Source organism: Schistocerca americana, chromosome 7 (genome assembly GCF_021461395.2).
Source record: "Schistocerca americana isolate TAMUIC-IGC-003095 chromosome 7, iqSchAmer2.1, whole genome shotgun sequence".
Taxonomy (NCBI): domain Eukaryota; kingdom Metazoa; phylum Arthropoda; class Insecta; order Orthoptera; family Acrididae; genus Schistocerca; species Schistocerca americana.
The window spans coordinates 112635792-112653614 of record NC_060125.1 but is presented as its reverse complement, the minus strand read 5'-3'; the positions used below and the strand labels follow the sequence as shown (position 1 = coordinate 112653614).

General features: G+C 44.4%; 1 protein-coding gene across 1 annotated transcript in view; it reads left to right on the top strand.

Moving 5' to 3' along the window:
* Window positions 1–17823, top strand: part of LOC124622752 (ras-specific guanine nucleotide-releasing factor 2-like) — an 898440-nt gene that overhangs the window by 35453 nt on the left and 845164 nt on the right. The window lies entirely within an intron of this gene.

Here is a 17823-nt window from a genome sequence, read left to right as displayed (position 1 = left end):
CGGGCCAGTGAGGCAGGAAATTAGTGACGCCAGTAAATGAAATAAGAAAACGAGGCGGCAATACGGTAATGGACGATGACAAATAATAAATGGCATTAACACGAGCCGTGCACTGCTCAGCCTGTCTCCCTGATGGCAGAGGTATCGCTCTAACGTATAGTGGCGTCAGGATCCCTCAGGATGCATTGATAATGGGAGGTGATTTCAACCGCACGCAGGCACCCGAAAACCAACTACCACGCCACTCTCAGTGAGCGGCGCTAGCGACAATTCTCCAGCACCCGCATGTTCATGGCGATCGTCCGGGGTTTATGCATTTCACTAGCCAATCTTCCAGCCGACTCAATCCCGTTTACCTGGCCCGCGATACTGTCAGTGACGTGCAGGCTGCTGAAGTCTGGCCCACTGCGTTCTCTCACCATGACGCATATATCTGCGCCATCAGTCAGTGCCGCCAAAGTGTGTGGCGCTGCCATGGACCATGGAAACTGAACACGATCCACCTTATTTCACCGGACTGCTGGCCGCTCATCGAGACCATGTGGGCAGCATGTCGTCGACGCCGCGATGCCTTTCAGTCTGGCCTGTCATGGTTGGTGCTCTGTGCAAAGCCTGCTCTCCACAAGGCCTTGATTGGTTATGAAAGGGAGGTTGCAGCGTGGTGCGACGGACTCGGGAATTCTATTTCACCATTCCCCGGAAATGTACTATGATGCCGCATTCGCCAGAGCGCCAGGAGATGGCGAAACGTGCTAAGGCACAGCTTACATCCCTATCTCGCCGCCACCTTGAAGGAGGCATGGTCAGGGTGCGCACACACAGGGGGTTAGTGCAAGAGCGTTCATCTGTGTATCATGGCACAGCGGAACGACGCCACCGTCGGAGGAATTTGATTAATGTTCTTGCGAGTGATGATGGACAGCATTCTGATGCCCAACAGGATATCGGGTCTGCCCTCCATGCTCGTTGCGTTACGCAGTACTCTGAACAACGTCACTCACTGCCCTGCCAACATTACGACGGTCTCCAGACTATCCTTTGTCTCGGTTCCCGTCGATGCGACGATGGATGTGATTGTTACCGGAGGACGAAGTGCAACGCGCTATCCAGGCAGGTTCTACGAAAAGGCCCTGATGGCCTCCCACTGGAGTTTTATCAGACGTCTGGTCCTCTTCTGGCGCCAGTGTGGAAGGAAATTTCTCAAGACCTTATGTCACTATGTCACCTTTCGTGCCGATTGCAGATGGTTTCCTCGATGGTTTCCTAATTCCTACCTCCAAGCCTCGGTAAATGCGATTCCCTTGACGTTACTCAACAGCGAAACAAAGATCTTTACCAGGCTGTTGACTGCGTCGCTTAAACGTACAGCTCGGTAGGTTGTTTTCCCCAATCAAACTTCTTTGGGAGGTACCAAAAACATCCGCACTGCCCTCTGTCGCAGTCATAACCCTTTTCGGCCGTACAATGACCATCTTCAGATTCTATAATACAAAAGAAAATTTATATTAAAACCTAAAAATATGTGCAATAAGTAGCGAGGCAGGTTAGTACTCTGTCATCAGGCCACGAGCTGGCTACCGGGACCATCCGACCGCCGTGTCATCATCAGTGGACGATGCGGATAGGAGGGGCGCGGGGTCAGCACACCGCTCTCCCGGTCGTTATGATGGTATTCTTGACCGAAGCCGCTACTATTCGGTCGAGTAGCTCCTTAAATGGCATCACGAGGCTGAGTGCACCCCGAAAAATGGCAACAGCGCATGGCGGACTGGATGGTCACCCATCCAAGTGCCGACCACTCCCGACAGCGCTTAACTTCGGGAGGCTTGTTAGTAGTCCAACTAAATTTATACGAAATACATATAGTGTTGTTGTAGAATCTGAATATGGTCATTGTATTTCAGAAACCGGTTACGACTGTATCATAAGAATGTGATTACGTCTATAAATACTCACTCACTTCATTGACAAAATGTCGTTTTTCAAAAGCCGTTTTTCTTCCTGACGCGGGCCGCTTCACCAGCTTCTGACAAACGTACAGCATTCGTGTGCGGTTTCTGAACGACTGTATTTGTGCAACGTGCGTCTACTTGGTGCAGTTACCCTTAAATGCCAAACATAACCTGTACGTGTAGTGCACTTCATCTCACATCGACGATTGTTACATGCCGCCTTCGTGGACTCGCGGTTTTGATGGCCAGCACTGTACGAGTAAGTCGTTCTTCAACCTCTGTACTTGTCAGAAGCTTCAGTTTTGTTCTCAGAGAATCTAAACACGGGCAAAGATGAGATTTAATAATATGAATGTGTGTCATCGGTGCCGGCCGTTGTGACCGAGCGCTTGTAGGCGCTTCAGTCTGGAACCGCGCGACCGCTACGGTCGCAGGTTCGAATCCTGCCTCGGGCCTGGATGTGTGACGTCCTTAGGTCAGTTAGGTTTAAGTAGTTCTAAGTTCTAGGGGACTGATGATCTCAGATATTAAGTACCATAGTGCTCAGATAATAATAAGTCATGGCTGCAAAATACTAACGCGAATTGTTTACAGACGAATGGAAAAACTGGTAGAAGCCGACCTCGGGGAAGATCAGTTTGGATTCCGTAGAACACGTGAGGCAATACTGACCTTACGAGTTATCTTACAAGAAAGGAAAGGCAAACGTACGTTTCTAGCATTTGTAGACATAGAGAAAGCTTTTGACAATGTTGACTGGAATACTCTCTTTCAAATTCTATAGGTGGCAGGGGTAAAATACAGAGAGCGAAAGGCTATTTACAATTTGTACAGAAACCAGATGGCAGTTATCAGAGTCGAGGGGCATGAAAGGGAAGCAGTGGTTGGGAAAGGAGTGAGACAGGGTTGTAGCCTCTCTCCGATGTTATTCAATCTGTATATTGAGCAAGCAGTAAAGGAAACAAAAAAAAAATTCGGAGTAGGTCTCAAAATCCATGGAGAAGAAATAAAAACTTTGAGGTTCGCCGATGACATTGTAATTCTGACAGAAACAGCAAAGGACTTGGAAGAGCAGTTGAACGGAATGGACAGTGTCTAGAAAGGAGGATATAAGATGAACATCAACAAAACGAGGATAATGGAATGTAGTCGAATTAAGTCGGGTTGAGGGAATTAGATTAGGAAATGGGACACTTAAAGTAGTAAAGAAGTTTTGCTATTTGGGGAGCACAATGATGGTCGAAGTAGAGAGGATATAAAATGTAGACTGGCAATGGCAAGGAAAGCGTTTCTGAAGAAGAGGAATTTCTTAACATCGAGTATAGATTTAAGTGTCAAGAAGGAGTTTGTGGCGCAGCTTGACAAGGAGAAGGGACCGGTTGGTAGGACATGTTCTCAGGCATCAAGGGATCACCAATTTAGTATTGGAGGGCAGCGTGGAGTGTAAAAATCGTAGAGGGAGACCAAGAGATGAATACACGATGCAGATTCAGAAGGATGTGGGTTGCAGTAAGTACTGGGAGATGAAGAAGCTTGCACAGGATAGAGTAGCATGGAGAGCTGCATCAAACCAGCCTCAGGACTGAAGACCACAACAACAACAACAACAACAACAACAACAGTGCTCAGAGCCATTTGAACCATTTTGTGTCATCGGTAGTCTCAAGTCTAAACTAGAGCATAAAAAGAGCACGTTTTTGTTTCATTGTACGAGTACTGTACGTGATTTTCATAATAAATAAATGTGCGCACCCCCCCCCCCCCTTTCCCCCACCGCAGAGAATCGTGGTCTCCTGACGGTCAGACGGTCAGATGGGATCCTTCCTTCCCGTCTGTGCATGTCTAGGAACGACACTTGCGCTACAACTCGGCCAGCACCTGCGAACTGAGATTCGGCAGGTGGGCCGTCACGTGAGCGCAGCGCGCCCCAGCAGCCGACGTCGGCAGCCGGCAGCCGGCAGCCGGTGCTGCGGCAACAGAGGCGGCGCCGCGCGCCTCTTAGCGGGATTAGGTCGGCGCGCTCGCAGTTCCTGCTGACGCCGTCGCGAGAATGGGCACAATATTTTCGCTCTCTTCCAAATTTACTACATCGCCTGTTAACTGTGGAGGCGCGTTTCCACATTTCGAAACTCGACGAGCGTGTTCACTCCTCTCCGTGCCGAGACACTCTTGTTCACCGTCCTAATTCGAGGACTGTATGAAAGATTCACACATCTGTCATATACTTTCAGAAACAGAAATCAAATGGTTACCGTGATAGGCAAAGCATTTTGCAACACTACCGCTTTCGCGCAAGGTCGCTGTAGTGTAAAAAACTATAGATATTTCAGCAGACTTATACTGTTCGTAATAAGAAATGTAGTGACTTCGACTTACAAAACTCGCACTTTTGTACGGGCAATGACTTTAAGAGTCAAATTTTACAACTTTGAAGCAATGTTACGTCGGAAGTAGCTCGTTACAAAAGCAAAAATAATCGATGAACATATACAGGGTGTTACAAAAAGGTACGGCCAAACTTTCAGGAAACATTCCTCACACCCAAATAAAGAAAAGATGTTATGTCAGGGCCGGCCAAACGCTTCGCATGTGCAAACATGTGCGCACGTGTGCGACAGCGACATCTGTTATTAGACGTGTGTCCTAAATGACCGGTGGCGGCTCCACTTCCCTGTTTATGTGGTACAAGCAAGAGCGCAACATACCCAGTCTCGTTTACCCCTGGTAACCGCAACCTTAACAGAGAAGTACTGAGAAATGGCAGGTACTGTGAAAAAGCAAAGGACGGAAGATCTATGTTCTCAGTCGTTTAAAAATGACTGGGAACTGCAATTCTTTTTTGTAGCCGTTGGTGAAAACTCAGTGTTTGCTATGCCGCCGAATAATAGGCGGCCAGCGTAAGTTTTCAATTGAAACGCACTACAATACATATCACAAAGACGAGTGTAGTGTACTCAACAGTGAGGAACGGCAAGCAAAATTAAATGTCCTTAAGAAAATGAATGAGACACATCAACTCGATTATCATGTTAAATTCTTAACATAAAAGTAGACGTCGCAATGACTGGACTGTGACAGTATTTTAAACGTTTAATACAGGTTGGCTTGCAAGCCGTGGAAAGCGCACTAGAATGCGCCGGAACAGAGTATCCCAGCAAGTGGATAAAGCGACATGTGTGCGTAGAAACACGCACTGCATGAACGCTGATGGCTGCGGCGTGCACGCTGTGACCCGGAAGTTGCACATGTGCAGGAGCACCGCACGCGTGCAGAATTTCTGGCCGGCCCTGTGTTATGTCGACATGTGTCCGGAAACGCTTAATTTCCATGTTAGAGCTCATTTTAGTTTCGTCAGTATGTACTGTACTTCCTCGATTCACCGCCAGTTGGCCCAATTGAAGGAAGGTAATGTTGACTTCGGTGCTTGTGTTGACATGCGACTCATTGCTCTACGTTTTTTGTGAACGTTTGGGCAGGCATTGTTGGTGATGTCTTGATTGGGCCCCATGTTCTTCCACCTACGCTCAATGGAGCACGTTATCATGATTTCATATGGGATACTCTACCTGTGCTGCTAGAACATGTGCCTTTACAAGTACGACACAACATGTGGTTCATGCACGATGGAGCTCCTGCACATTTCAGTCGAAGTGTTCGTACGCTTCTCAACAACAGATTCGGTGACCGATGGATTGGTAGAGGCGGACCAATTCCATGGCCTGCACGCCCTCCTGACCTCAACCCTCTTGACTTTCATTTATGGGGGCATTTGAAAGCTCTTGTCTACGCAACCCCGGCACCAAATGTAGAGACTCTTCGTGCTCGTATTGTGGACGGCTGTGATACAATACGCCATTCTCCAGGGCTGCATCAGCGCATCAGGGATTCCATGCGACGGAGGGTGGATGCATGTATCCTCGCTAACGGAGGACATTTTGAACATTTCCTGTAACAAAGTGTTTGAAGTCACGCTGGTACGTTGTGTTGCTGTGTGTTTCCATTCCATGATTAATGTGATTTGAAGAGAAGTAATAAAATGAGCTCTAACATGGAAAGTAAGCGTTTCCGGACACATGTCCACATAACATATTTTATTTCTTTGTGTGTGAGAAATGTTTCCTGAAAGTTTGGCCGTACCTTTTTGTAACACCCTGTATAAGCGCGAGCAAATGAAGTCATTTCAACTAAAGAGCAAGAGTTAAACCTTCTTCAAAAAAAGTGATGCAATCTTTTTCATAATTACGCATCCTGTGAGTGTGTATTGCTGACTGCACGTTTGTAGCTGTGACTAGCACTGACAGAAATTCCCACCATAATGCCTCAGGCCGACGGGTTCTGTTCGAGCCTATAGCCGGCGTGGAGTCTTCTGACACAGTATAATTTTAATTAATATTGTGTTTATACTGGTTGCTGGTGAGGAGGAAAGTTAGTTATTAGTATTTTATTAATGATCTCATTCATAAGCAGCCATATCACAGTCATCACAGTCGCTCAAGAAAGTTATAATTAAGCTTTACTTGTTTAATCAGAATCGGACGATGACTCTTCTTGTCCGCAGTCTCGATGATTCGAAGCGATCTGCAGTCCTGTATAAATAAAATGACTTGGTTTTCTTGCGTTGCGTAGTCAGTCGGGAAACCTCAGATCAAGCTTTGATAGAGTTTAATCATCCGATGAAATAATGGAGCTCTTGCATCTAATAATTGCAGGTTCGTTTCCAATTCATCGGAAGTTTGCTTCTGATTACCAACGAAACGACACCTCCGTGCAAATTTCTAATTAGAGAATACATATATATTGAAATTCCTTACACACCTTTGGTGTAAATGCTCAGTAAATATTTTCTTGCGTAGCATACAATATATTTTCAATCTCTTTCTTCCAGTTATCTCGATAGCAAAATTACAATTATTTAATGCGGTTATTCGGCACGGAGAAGATCCTAGAAGTCCTCTCAACAAACCAGAGAGAATATTACAAAGATTAATTATGCGCTCATGGAATAGTAATAGTACTGTACTACTTTGCGCATCGATTCTGCGAGTATATAGATGGTCAAGTAGGAAACGTAATTCACTCATAGAATTGTGCAGGGATGATTAGTAGAATATAAAGAGATATTACAAAAGCACGCAGCAAGCTTACCGAAAACGCAGAGAGGTATGTACGTATGTGCAAGTCAGTGAATTGCAAGCAAGGGAGAAGACAGAGATGTGTCTGTCTATATGTGCAGAAACAAGAATTTGCCGTCAGACAATCGCACATAGACAACGTACAATTTCTGATAATTTACAGTTGCGGAAGGTACAGCTACCTTTCAACTGCTGTGCAGTTCGATAAAAATCTTAATGTACTGCATTAAGAGACTGATAAACTTAATTAGGCTCCATGCTTCTCGATCGAGCACTCTTCTCGTTGCCGTTGGCGTGTGTTGCTCTTTGACCTCAACAGACTACTTGAAAACACACCATCATGTGGCAGTTTTCAGGGCACTAGCAGAAAATATGTATCATCATACAGTGAGATGGAGTCTTGGAAAGCTCACACAGACTTCACTTGAGACCACATTGTTGGTTTTTTGCATGATAATAGTGTTTGTAGGAACCCATAGTTGCTCATGGCCACTTTGCATTATTTCCAACAGTAAATGTATCAACGACGGCTGAAGGCCTTAGATTCAATAGCCATTAACAACTTGTATAAAGACCCATAACCTTCAGTCATTTCAATGTAAAAGCGATAGTACAAGTTTTATGTTACAGTGCTAGTTAGTTGCTAACAGTAAAACATGCCAATGTCACGATATAAAAAGAAGGAAGGAAGGAAGATCAGTCTTTAACGTCCCGTCACAGCGCGGTCATTAGAGACGGACCACAAGCTCAGATTACGAAAGGATGGGGAATGAAATCGGCTTTGCCCAGTTCGAAGGAACCATTCCGGCATTTGCCTGGTGCGATTAAGGGAAATCGCGGAAACCCTATATGCATTGCTGGACGGGGCTATGAACCGTCGTCCTCCCGAATGAGAGTTCAGTTTGCTGACCAGTGCGCCAGCCCGCTCGGTCACACGAAATGAAGTATGTGGGTAATAAACACGTAATGACTGGCACTTTTTTTACAGAAAGTTTGTGACATGAACAGAAGAAAGAAATTTTTGAACCATGCACTGTCGATGAAAAAATTAAGTCTTTCTGTACTACATTCTTTCTTTATTTTGAGTTCAGTTTTCTAATAAAACAAACAAGGGAATAGTTTTTAAAAATAGGTGTAATGGTGGGATCAAAATATTTGATGCCAAGAACAACGAACGAATTATTCTGCCTCATTACTAGAGATAATGAAAAGCTAAAGCTAGATGACTGCATGTGCTGTGGTATTCTGCTGCCTGTTATCAAAAAATCAAAACACAGTAATACACAGAAAAAATGAAACAGTCTACGGATAAATCAAAAGTAGACTGGAAGATTTTCGAACATGAAACAAACAAAACAGTGAAGCGAATGAAACTGAGTTCCCTTGTAACAGCTGTGACAGAAATTACGACACAGTGTAATCATTAGCGACAAAATTCAATAACTTCTTCTGTAGAGTGGCGACAAACAATGGGGTAAACAAATTCAAGGTAATTAGATTTACTCCACCAACCTCTGTCCACACGACTGGTAGAGATCGTTATTCACTAGAAACTGATCATGCTTCTGACTGTGACAGAGTTTTCAGCGAAATGTTAAAAGCTTCGTGCCAAGTTGGTAGGGTTAAGCTAGAGCTTTGTTTCCAGTAAGTCACTGACTCCACGCGTATTACATGACGGTCTGAAACATTCAGTAGCGGCACGCATACACAGAAATAGAGACATCAAAGCCATCATCCAATTAAAAACCGATTTCATAGCTTCCATCCCTCCAAAAAGAGGCATATAACGTTTACGATTCATTTTTAATTGCATCTCATATTCCTATCTGTGAATACAATCCTCTTGCGTTGGTCATTGCAAGGAGAAATACAACCACGTTGAATTCGGCTGGCCGATATTTCACTGCTCAGAGAAACCTTCCCAACACTCATCAGTGATTGCCCTCCGATTATGAATCGTCCACAATAAGGAGAAGAACCTTACCAACATTTATCAGTGATCACCCCTTACTGTGATTCATGCACAACCGGAAATCTTGTTACGGCGAGGTATTCCAGTGAACAGACCATGCACACCAAGACTGCGTCAACAAAGCGTATAAACAAAAATGTAAATCAGATGCTGATTTTTTTTACTTACGTCATTGCGAAACGTATGTGAACGTAACTAAAATGAAGTGCCCGGGATACTTACTCCATAACTGTGACAGGCCAAGACTTTTTCATCTCGTCATCGTAAATGTCCGGAGTTATTTGTTATCTAACGCCTCATCCACTTACTGTAGCAATAGGTTAGTAATTCACAGTCACGCAGTTTGTTGGTGATGTTGGATTTAGGCGTAATGGCTATAATTACCAGAGTGAGCTTTGGGTCACGAATGATGGCCGTCGCAATAGCGCAAATTCTGCATCAGATAATATTGAGCGGCACAGCCAGTAATCTGATAGAAGACTAACTCAAGTTCACTTCATTATCAAGCTAATGCACATCGAATATTGCATAGTCTGATAACTGACTATGCCCAGCTCCTCTTGATGTAATGATTGTCGAACGTTTCCAGTTGATGTATCCTCGTGACGTTTTACGTAAACTAATTCCTCCGTGGTTACAAGTGTGTGCTTAGCACTGATGCATTACCAGTTATAGCGCGGGAAAGTAAATATGAAGCAAAATTAAGTTATAATGCTTTTCATGTTAACTATGTGGCTTTTTAGTGAGTTTTATATTGATTAGTCAGAAGGTATTTGTGTCTCTTTAGTGAATTTTAGATTTTTTGTGGTCAAGAAGAAATACAACACGTCTCTTTTTATGAATTTTTCGGTTTAACATCTGCCGACACATCCAGTTTATATGAGAACATATTGAACGCAGCATTTACCTGTCCATTCTTCTTTGCATCTTAAATGTTTATCTTAGGTTTGCTCGTTTTACTGTTCAAAATATGGCAGATTATATTTGATATTCTCTCTCTGCTTTGAACACAACGAAATATTTACCTCCTTGCGCTAAAATAAAAATAGACGTAATATTCCATCCAAGTCTGCTTCGCAAACTTACATAATACACTCCTGGAAATTGAAATAAGAACACCGTGAATTCATTGTCCCAGGAAGGGGAAACTTTATTGACACATTCCTGGGGTCAGATACATCACATGATCACACTGACAGAACCACAGGCACATAGACACAGGCAACAGAGCATGCACAATGTCGGCACTAGTACAGTGTATATCCACCTTTCGCAGCAATGCAGGCTGCTATTCTCCCATGGAGACGATCGTAGAGATGCTGGATGTAGTCCTGTGGAACGGCTTGCCATGCCATTTCCACCTGGCGCCTTAGTTGGACCAGCGTTCGTGCTGGACGTGCAGACCGCGTGAGACGACGCTTCATCCAGTCCCAAACATGCTCAATGGGGGACAGATCCGGAGATCTTGCTGGCCAGGGTAGTTGACTTACACCTTCTAGAGCACGTTGGGTGGCACGGGATACATGCGGACGTGCATTGTCCTGTTGGAACAGCAAGTTCCCTTGCCGGTCTAGGAATGGTAGAACGATGGGTTCAATGACGGTTTGGATGTACCGTGCACTATTCAGTGTCCCCTCGACGATCACCAGTGGTGTACGGCCAGTGTAGGAGATCGCTCCCCACACCATGATGCCGGGTGTTGGCCCTGTGTGCCTCGGTCGTATGCAGTCCTGATTGTGGCGCTCACCTGCACGGCGCCAAACACGCATACGACCATCATTGGCACCAAGGCAGAAGCGACTCTCATCGCTGAAGACGACACGTCTCCATTCGTCCCTCCATTCACGCCTGTCGCGACACCACTGGAGGCGGGCTGCACGATGTTGGGGCGTGAGCGGAAGACGGCCTAACGGTGTGCGGGACCGTAGCCCAGCTTCATGGAGACGGTTGCGAATGGTCCTCGCCGATACCCCAGGAGCAACAGTGTCCCTAATTTGCTGGGAAGTGGCGGTGCGGTCCCCTACGGCACTGCGTAGGATCCTACGGTCTTGGCGTGCATCCGTGCGTCGCTGCGGTCCGGTCCCAGGTCGACGGGCACGTGCACCTTCCGCCGACCACTGGCGACAACATCGATGTACTGTGGAGACCTCACGCCCCACGTGTTGAGCAATTCGGCGGTACGTCCACCCGGCCTCCCGCAAGCCCACTATACGCCCTCGCTCAAAGTCCGTCAACTGCACATACGGTTCACGTCCACGCTGTCGCGGCATGCTACCAGTGTTAAAGACTGCGATGGAGCTCCGTATGCCACGGCAAACTGGCTGACACTGACGGCGGCGGTGCACAAATGCTGCGCAGCTAGCGCCATTCGACGGCCAACACCGCGGTTCCTGGTGTGTCCGCTGTGCCGTGCGTGTGATCATTGCTTGTACAGCCCTCTCGCAGTGTCCGGAGCAAGTATGGTGGGTCTGACACACCGGTGTCAATGTGTTCTTTTTTCCATTTCCAGGAGTGTATATGTGTTTAATCTAAGTTAATAACAAAGACATACACTGGTGAGGCAAAACATTACGACAATCTAATTAGTAGCTTGACTGTCCGCTTTTGAAACAAAATACATCACACATTCTGCGTACCAGGGATCCGACAGTTAGTTGATAGGTTTCTGGACTCCGATTTGCGTACGCGGTGATGGCTCCGGATAACGACCCAGACGAGTTCCATTGGATCTACATCAGGTGAATATGGTCGCAGAGATATCAACGGGAACTTACTATAGTGCTCTTAAAACCACTGTAACACGGCTGTGGCTCCGAGACATCGACAGTTATACTGCTGCAAGATGACATCGCCGCCAGGGCTGACATCAAGCAAGAAGGGTTGCACGTGGTTCGCATCTGTCTGAGTGTCTTCGATTACCAGCACAGGTTCCAATGTCTCCGATAGCGTAATACTGCTCCCACAAGCCTGCGTCCGTGTCGCGCTGCAGGTTTCGAACCAACGTTCACCTCGATGAAGCCGTTTGTGGAGACGACCAGCGACGTAGTGTAGCAGAAATGTGATTCACCTGAAGAGCCGACACGTTTCCATTGATCGACGGCCGAATCCCGATGGTCCCGTGCCCATTGCAACAGTAATTGACGCGTGGGTGCGCTCTGCTGCAGAGTTCCATGTTCAACAATGTACGATGAACGGTGTGCTCCGAAACACTTGTGTGTGCTCCAACATTGTGCTCTTTAGCCAGAAATACCGCTATATCCTTTCTTTCAGGAGTGCTAGTTCTGCAAGGTTCGCAGGAGAGCTTCTATAAAGTTTGGAAGGTAGGAGACGAGATACTGGCAGAAGTAAAGCTGTGAGTACCGGGCGTGAGTCGTGCTTCGGTAGCTCAGTTGGTAGAGCACTTGCCCGCGAAAGGCAAAGGTCCCGAGTTCGAGTCTCGGTCGGGCACACAGTTTTAATCTGCCAGAAAGTTTCATATCAGCGCACACTCCGCTGCAGAGTGAAAATCTCATTCTAGAAATACCACAGATTACCATGTATCCTACTTTACAGAGCAGACGAGCCTCCGTTCTGTGAAGAGACGTGAATGTCCAACCAATTACCGCCTAGTGGTGGTTTCACTGTCCTACCACTTTCGGTAGATTTTTACGACAGTAGCACGTGAACATACCACCAGTGTCAGTACATGAAATTGCAACATAAAAGTAATAACAGATAAAAATAAAATGTTTATGAACCCGAAAAAGGCAATTCAGAACTTCAAGTAACCGCAATCAACAATACAACAAGAAAATCAGCTTACTTTTTCAAGGGATTCCTCGACAGAATAGGAGTGTCCCATGAGGAAACTCTTCAGTTTAGATTTGAAAGCGCGTGAAATACTGCTAAGATTTTTGAATTCGAGTGGTAGCTTATTGAAAGTGGATGCAGCAGTATACTGCACACCTTTTTGCACACGAGTTAAGGAAGTCCGATCCAAATGCAGGTTTGATTTTTGCCGAGTATTAACCGAGTGAAAGCTGCTTATTCGTGGGAATATGCTAATATTGTTGACAAGAAATGACAGTAAGGAATATACATATTGAGAGGCCAATGTCAAAATACCCAGACACGTGAACAGGGGTCGACAAGAGTTTCGTGAACTTACACGACTTATTGCCTGAACCGTCCGTTTCTGAGTCAAATATATCCTTTTAGAATGGGAAGATGTACCCCAGAATATAATACCATACGACATAAGCGAATGAAAAATAAGCGAAGTAGACTAATTTTCGTGTCGAACGATCACGCAATTCACATACCGTTCGAACAGTAAAAATGGCAGCATTAGGTCGTTGAACAAGATCCTGAACGTGCGCTTTCGACGACAGTTTACTATCTATCTGAACACCTAGAAATCTGAACTTTTCAGTTTCACTAATCATACGCCCATTCCGTGAAATTAAAACGTCGGGTTTTGTTGAATTGTGTGTTATAAACTGTAAAAACTGAGTGTTACCGCGTTTTGGCGTTAGTTTATTTTCTACAAGCCATGAACTCAAGTCATGAACTGCACTATTGCACACAACATCCTTTACTACCAAGCTAGTGAATTAACCCCAGGGAGTCACAATCCACTTTGTAGAACAATAGCTTACGGACCTATCAATCAAAGGTGAACAATAGCTTTGCCATTGAATGCGTGCCTGCCCCTGATATACGGCAACCTGTGGTGGGGCGGGTTGTGCTCTCACTGTCTTTTAAACAATCTTGTCCACCTACCTGGATAGGCTTCAAGTTGTCTGCCGCTTCACTCTGCGATGGTAGAGTCTGGTTTAGCCGACAAAAGCAATGCTGATGAAAATTAGACTAAATATCTACTACGCAAAGGCCACGTAACTCCAATCCATGGGTAGGAGCTGGAACGGACAGATACTACACTATTTACTGTACTTTTTCATATGTAAAGGATAACTGGAGTGTATAAATAAAATCAGTTGGCAAGTTTGAGTTCCAGCTTCATTGGTAAAGATACACTGGGTTACAGGATTCCCCTGAAATTACAACAGAACTGGCGATTAATTTTCATCTGACTTGTTAGACTTCCAGAACTGTCATCAGTGACGATTGTTGAGTAATACAGACGGTACATTCATCTAGATGGTACGTTAAACTTCATTTCTTTTCCCAAACAAAAACAGATATGGAAAAAGATAATGATTTTAGGCGTAAATGGAAAGATAGTTTATTATTAAGATACACAGCGAGAGTATAATTCTCTCTTACCAGACTTTTTCTTTAACATTGCAAGAACAAGGTTGTGCAGTAGTTCTTAATCATGCACCTGCGATTCACACTATAATCCGATCGTGTATTTCCGTCATTGTCAGATTGCTTCTGCTGCAACAGCGGCGGGTTCTCGCCTTTGGTTGATTGGCATCTCTTTGTTCAGTTTCTGCTGTGTTTTGGTAAACATAGCAAAATGTAACGTGGCATCTAGACAGATGTGTCGTATGCATTACTCAAAATTTGCACTGAACAGACTTCTCTGAAGGAAAAATGTTTAATGAGTCAAATGAAAACAGATCGCTAATTCTGATGCAATTCTAATGGAGTCCTGCATTCCGGTGTATAAAAATGAATATGTGGTTCTCAGTCTTACCAAAATGTTATTTCTTGACATTGGTTCTCTTTGACATATGGAAAAATACAGTAAATAGCGTACCATCTTTCTGTTCCTATCCTTGCACAGAGTGAGCGAGTGAATCTTCTGTAATTCATCAGTGATGTTAAAATTGACGAATAGTTGGCAGGGTTCTGTAAGTAGCCAATATGTTCACACCTTCAAAATTACGAAAGTGTTTTATTCTGTCAGTTCTACTCTGCAACAAAAATGCAGTGTTATTCTGTTAGAAAACCAAATTTGATGCATGTTTATTTATGGATAAAAAGCTTACGAAAACATGATAGTCATTACTTTAAGAAACACTTGAGGTTACTCATTAAGGTTAAAATCACACTCACCCTGCAGTAGGTATTGCGACAGAATCTTTAAATCTTATTAACGAAGCAACAGGGGACCACAGAGATCAATACCTTGCTGAAAACCTCATTGTGTTTGTTTGCAGTAACACGAGAGAAGAAATTTCAGATTTATTTTCAAACTAACCATTTCTCTTGTAACAAGCTATGGATAAGTTCAAAAAAAATTACAGGACAGGAGAGAAAAAAAAATCTACAGATTTGGCTATATCGACGTAGATAAGAAAGTTTCGTATGGCAGAATTCTCTCCTTTTTTATTTCATGTCATTTGCGAAGGTCTCGATATCTCGAATGGTTTAAGAGATATGGACTATATTTCAAACTAGCGAGCATTCGATCGGAAGCGAATATGTTACATAAAATAGATTTTCTCTAGGTTGGAGACAGGTAGAACATTTCTCCCAGGTCTAAAAAAAAATTCAATACATTACTTAATTTCATACACATCAACATTTCACATCAACATATGGCGTAATATGAGCCAAAGACAATATCGTAGCGAACCCTATTTTTCACTGAAAATTTTTCGATCGTCGCACGGTGTCTTACTTAAATGTATACAATGAGTGTCGCCATTTTTGAGACGACGGGCATTTCACCACGAAGGACATGTAAAGCTATAAGTAATGTGAAAACCAAATTTTTTGTAATGAGTGGTTTCTGTAAAATCTTTTGAGAAAGACTGGATGGCACTCACCACGATATTGTAAGCGGAGGACTTCGCCAACCGGCGCGCCGAGAGCGGGTAAGAACGCCTAGTTCGTTCCAGATGTCCGACAACCGCGAGCCGGTGCCATTGCTTGCTGCCTCAGTAGGTGACAGGAGGTGAAGCCGTCTCGTGGTGGGGGCCCCTCAGTTTCTGCTCTGGACGGTTCACCGTTAACGTGCGACGTAATAAGACAAAAATAGTTAACATGAACAAAAACTCGTAATATTAACACTCTTCATTTGTTCACTTCTCGATGTCTACAATAGGTGCTGTGAACTACCGGAATGACTCTTCACCGTGCTTCGAGAAGATTGGAAACTACACTACTGGCCATTAAAATTGCTACACCAAGAAGAAATACAGATTAAAAACGGGTATTCATCGGACAAATATATTATACTAGAACTGACATGTGATTACATTTTCAAGCAATTTGGGTGCATAGATCCCGAGAAATCAGTACCCAGAAAAAACACCTCTGGCCGTAATAACGGCCTTCATACGCCTGGGCATTGAGTCGAACACAGCTTGGATGGCGTGTACAGGTACAGTTGCCCATGCAGCTCCAAAACGAGTTCCGCAAGAGTAGTGACTGGCGTATTGTGACGAGCCAGTTGCTCGGCCACCATTGACCAGATGTTTTCAATTGGTGAGAGATCTGAACAATGTGCTGGCCAGGGTAGCAATAGAACACTTTCTGTATCCAAAAAGGCCCGTACAGGACCTGCAACATGCGGTCGTGCATTGTTTGTTGTTGTGGTCTTCAGTCCTGAGACTGGTTTGATGCAGCTCTCCATGCTACTCTATCCTGTGCAAACTTCTTCATCTCCCAGTACTTACTGCAACTTACATTCTTCTGAATCTGCTTAGTGTATTCATGTCTTGGTCTCCCTTTACGATTTTTACCCCCCACTTTGCCCTCCAATGCTAAATTGGTGATCCCTTGATGCCTCAGAACATGTCCTACCACCCGATCCCGTCTTCTAGCCCAGTTGTGCCACAAACTCCTCTTCTCCCCTATTCTGTTCAATACCTCCTCATTAGTTACGTGATTTACTCATCTAATCTTCAGCATTCTTCTGTATCACCATATTTCGAAAGCTTCTATTCTCTTCTTGTCCAAACTATTTATCGTCCATGTTTCACTTCCATACATGGCCAAACTCCATACAAATACTTCCAGAAACGACTTCCTGACACTTAAATCAATACTCGATGTTAACAAATTCCTCTTCTTCAGAAACGCTCTCCTTGCCATTGCCAGTCTACATTTTATATCCTCTCTACTTCGACCATCATCAGTTATTTTGCTCCCCACATAGCAAAACTCCTTTACTACTTTAAGTGTATCGTTTCCTAATCTGATTCCCTCAGCATCATCCGACTTAATTCGACTACATTCCATTATCCTCGTTTTGCTTTTGTTGATGTTCATCTTATACCCTCCTTTCAAGACACTGTCCATTCCGTTCAACTACTCTTCCAAGTCCTTTGCTGTCTCTGACAGAATTACAATGTCATCGGCGAACCTCAAAGTTTTTATATCTTCTCCATGGATTTTAATACCTACTCCGAACTTTTCTTTTGTTTCCTTTACTGCTTGCTCAGTATACAGATTGAATAACATCAGGGAGAGACTACAACCCTGTCTCATGCCCTTCCCAACCACTGCTTCCCTTTCATGCCCCTCGATTCTTATAACCGCCATCTGGTTTCTGTACAAATTGTAAATAGCCTTTCGCTCCCTGTATTTTACCCCTGCCACCTTCAGAATTTGCAAGAGAGTATTACTGTCAACATTGTCAAAAGCTTTCTCTAAGTCTACAAATCCTAGAAACGTAGGTTTGCCTATCCTTAATCTTTCTTCTAAGATAAGGCGTAAGGTCAGTATTGCCTCGCGTGTTCCAACATTTCTACGTGCATTATCCTGCTATAATGTAGGGTTTCGCAGGGAACGAATGAAGGGCAGAGCCACGGGCCGTAACACATCTGAAATGTAACGTCCACTGTTCAAAGTACCCGCTTCCAATGTGCGT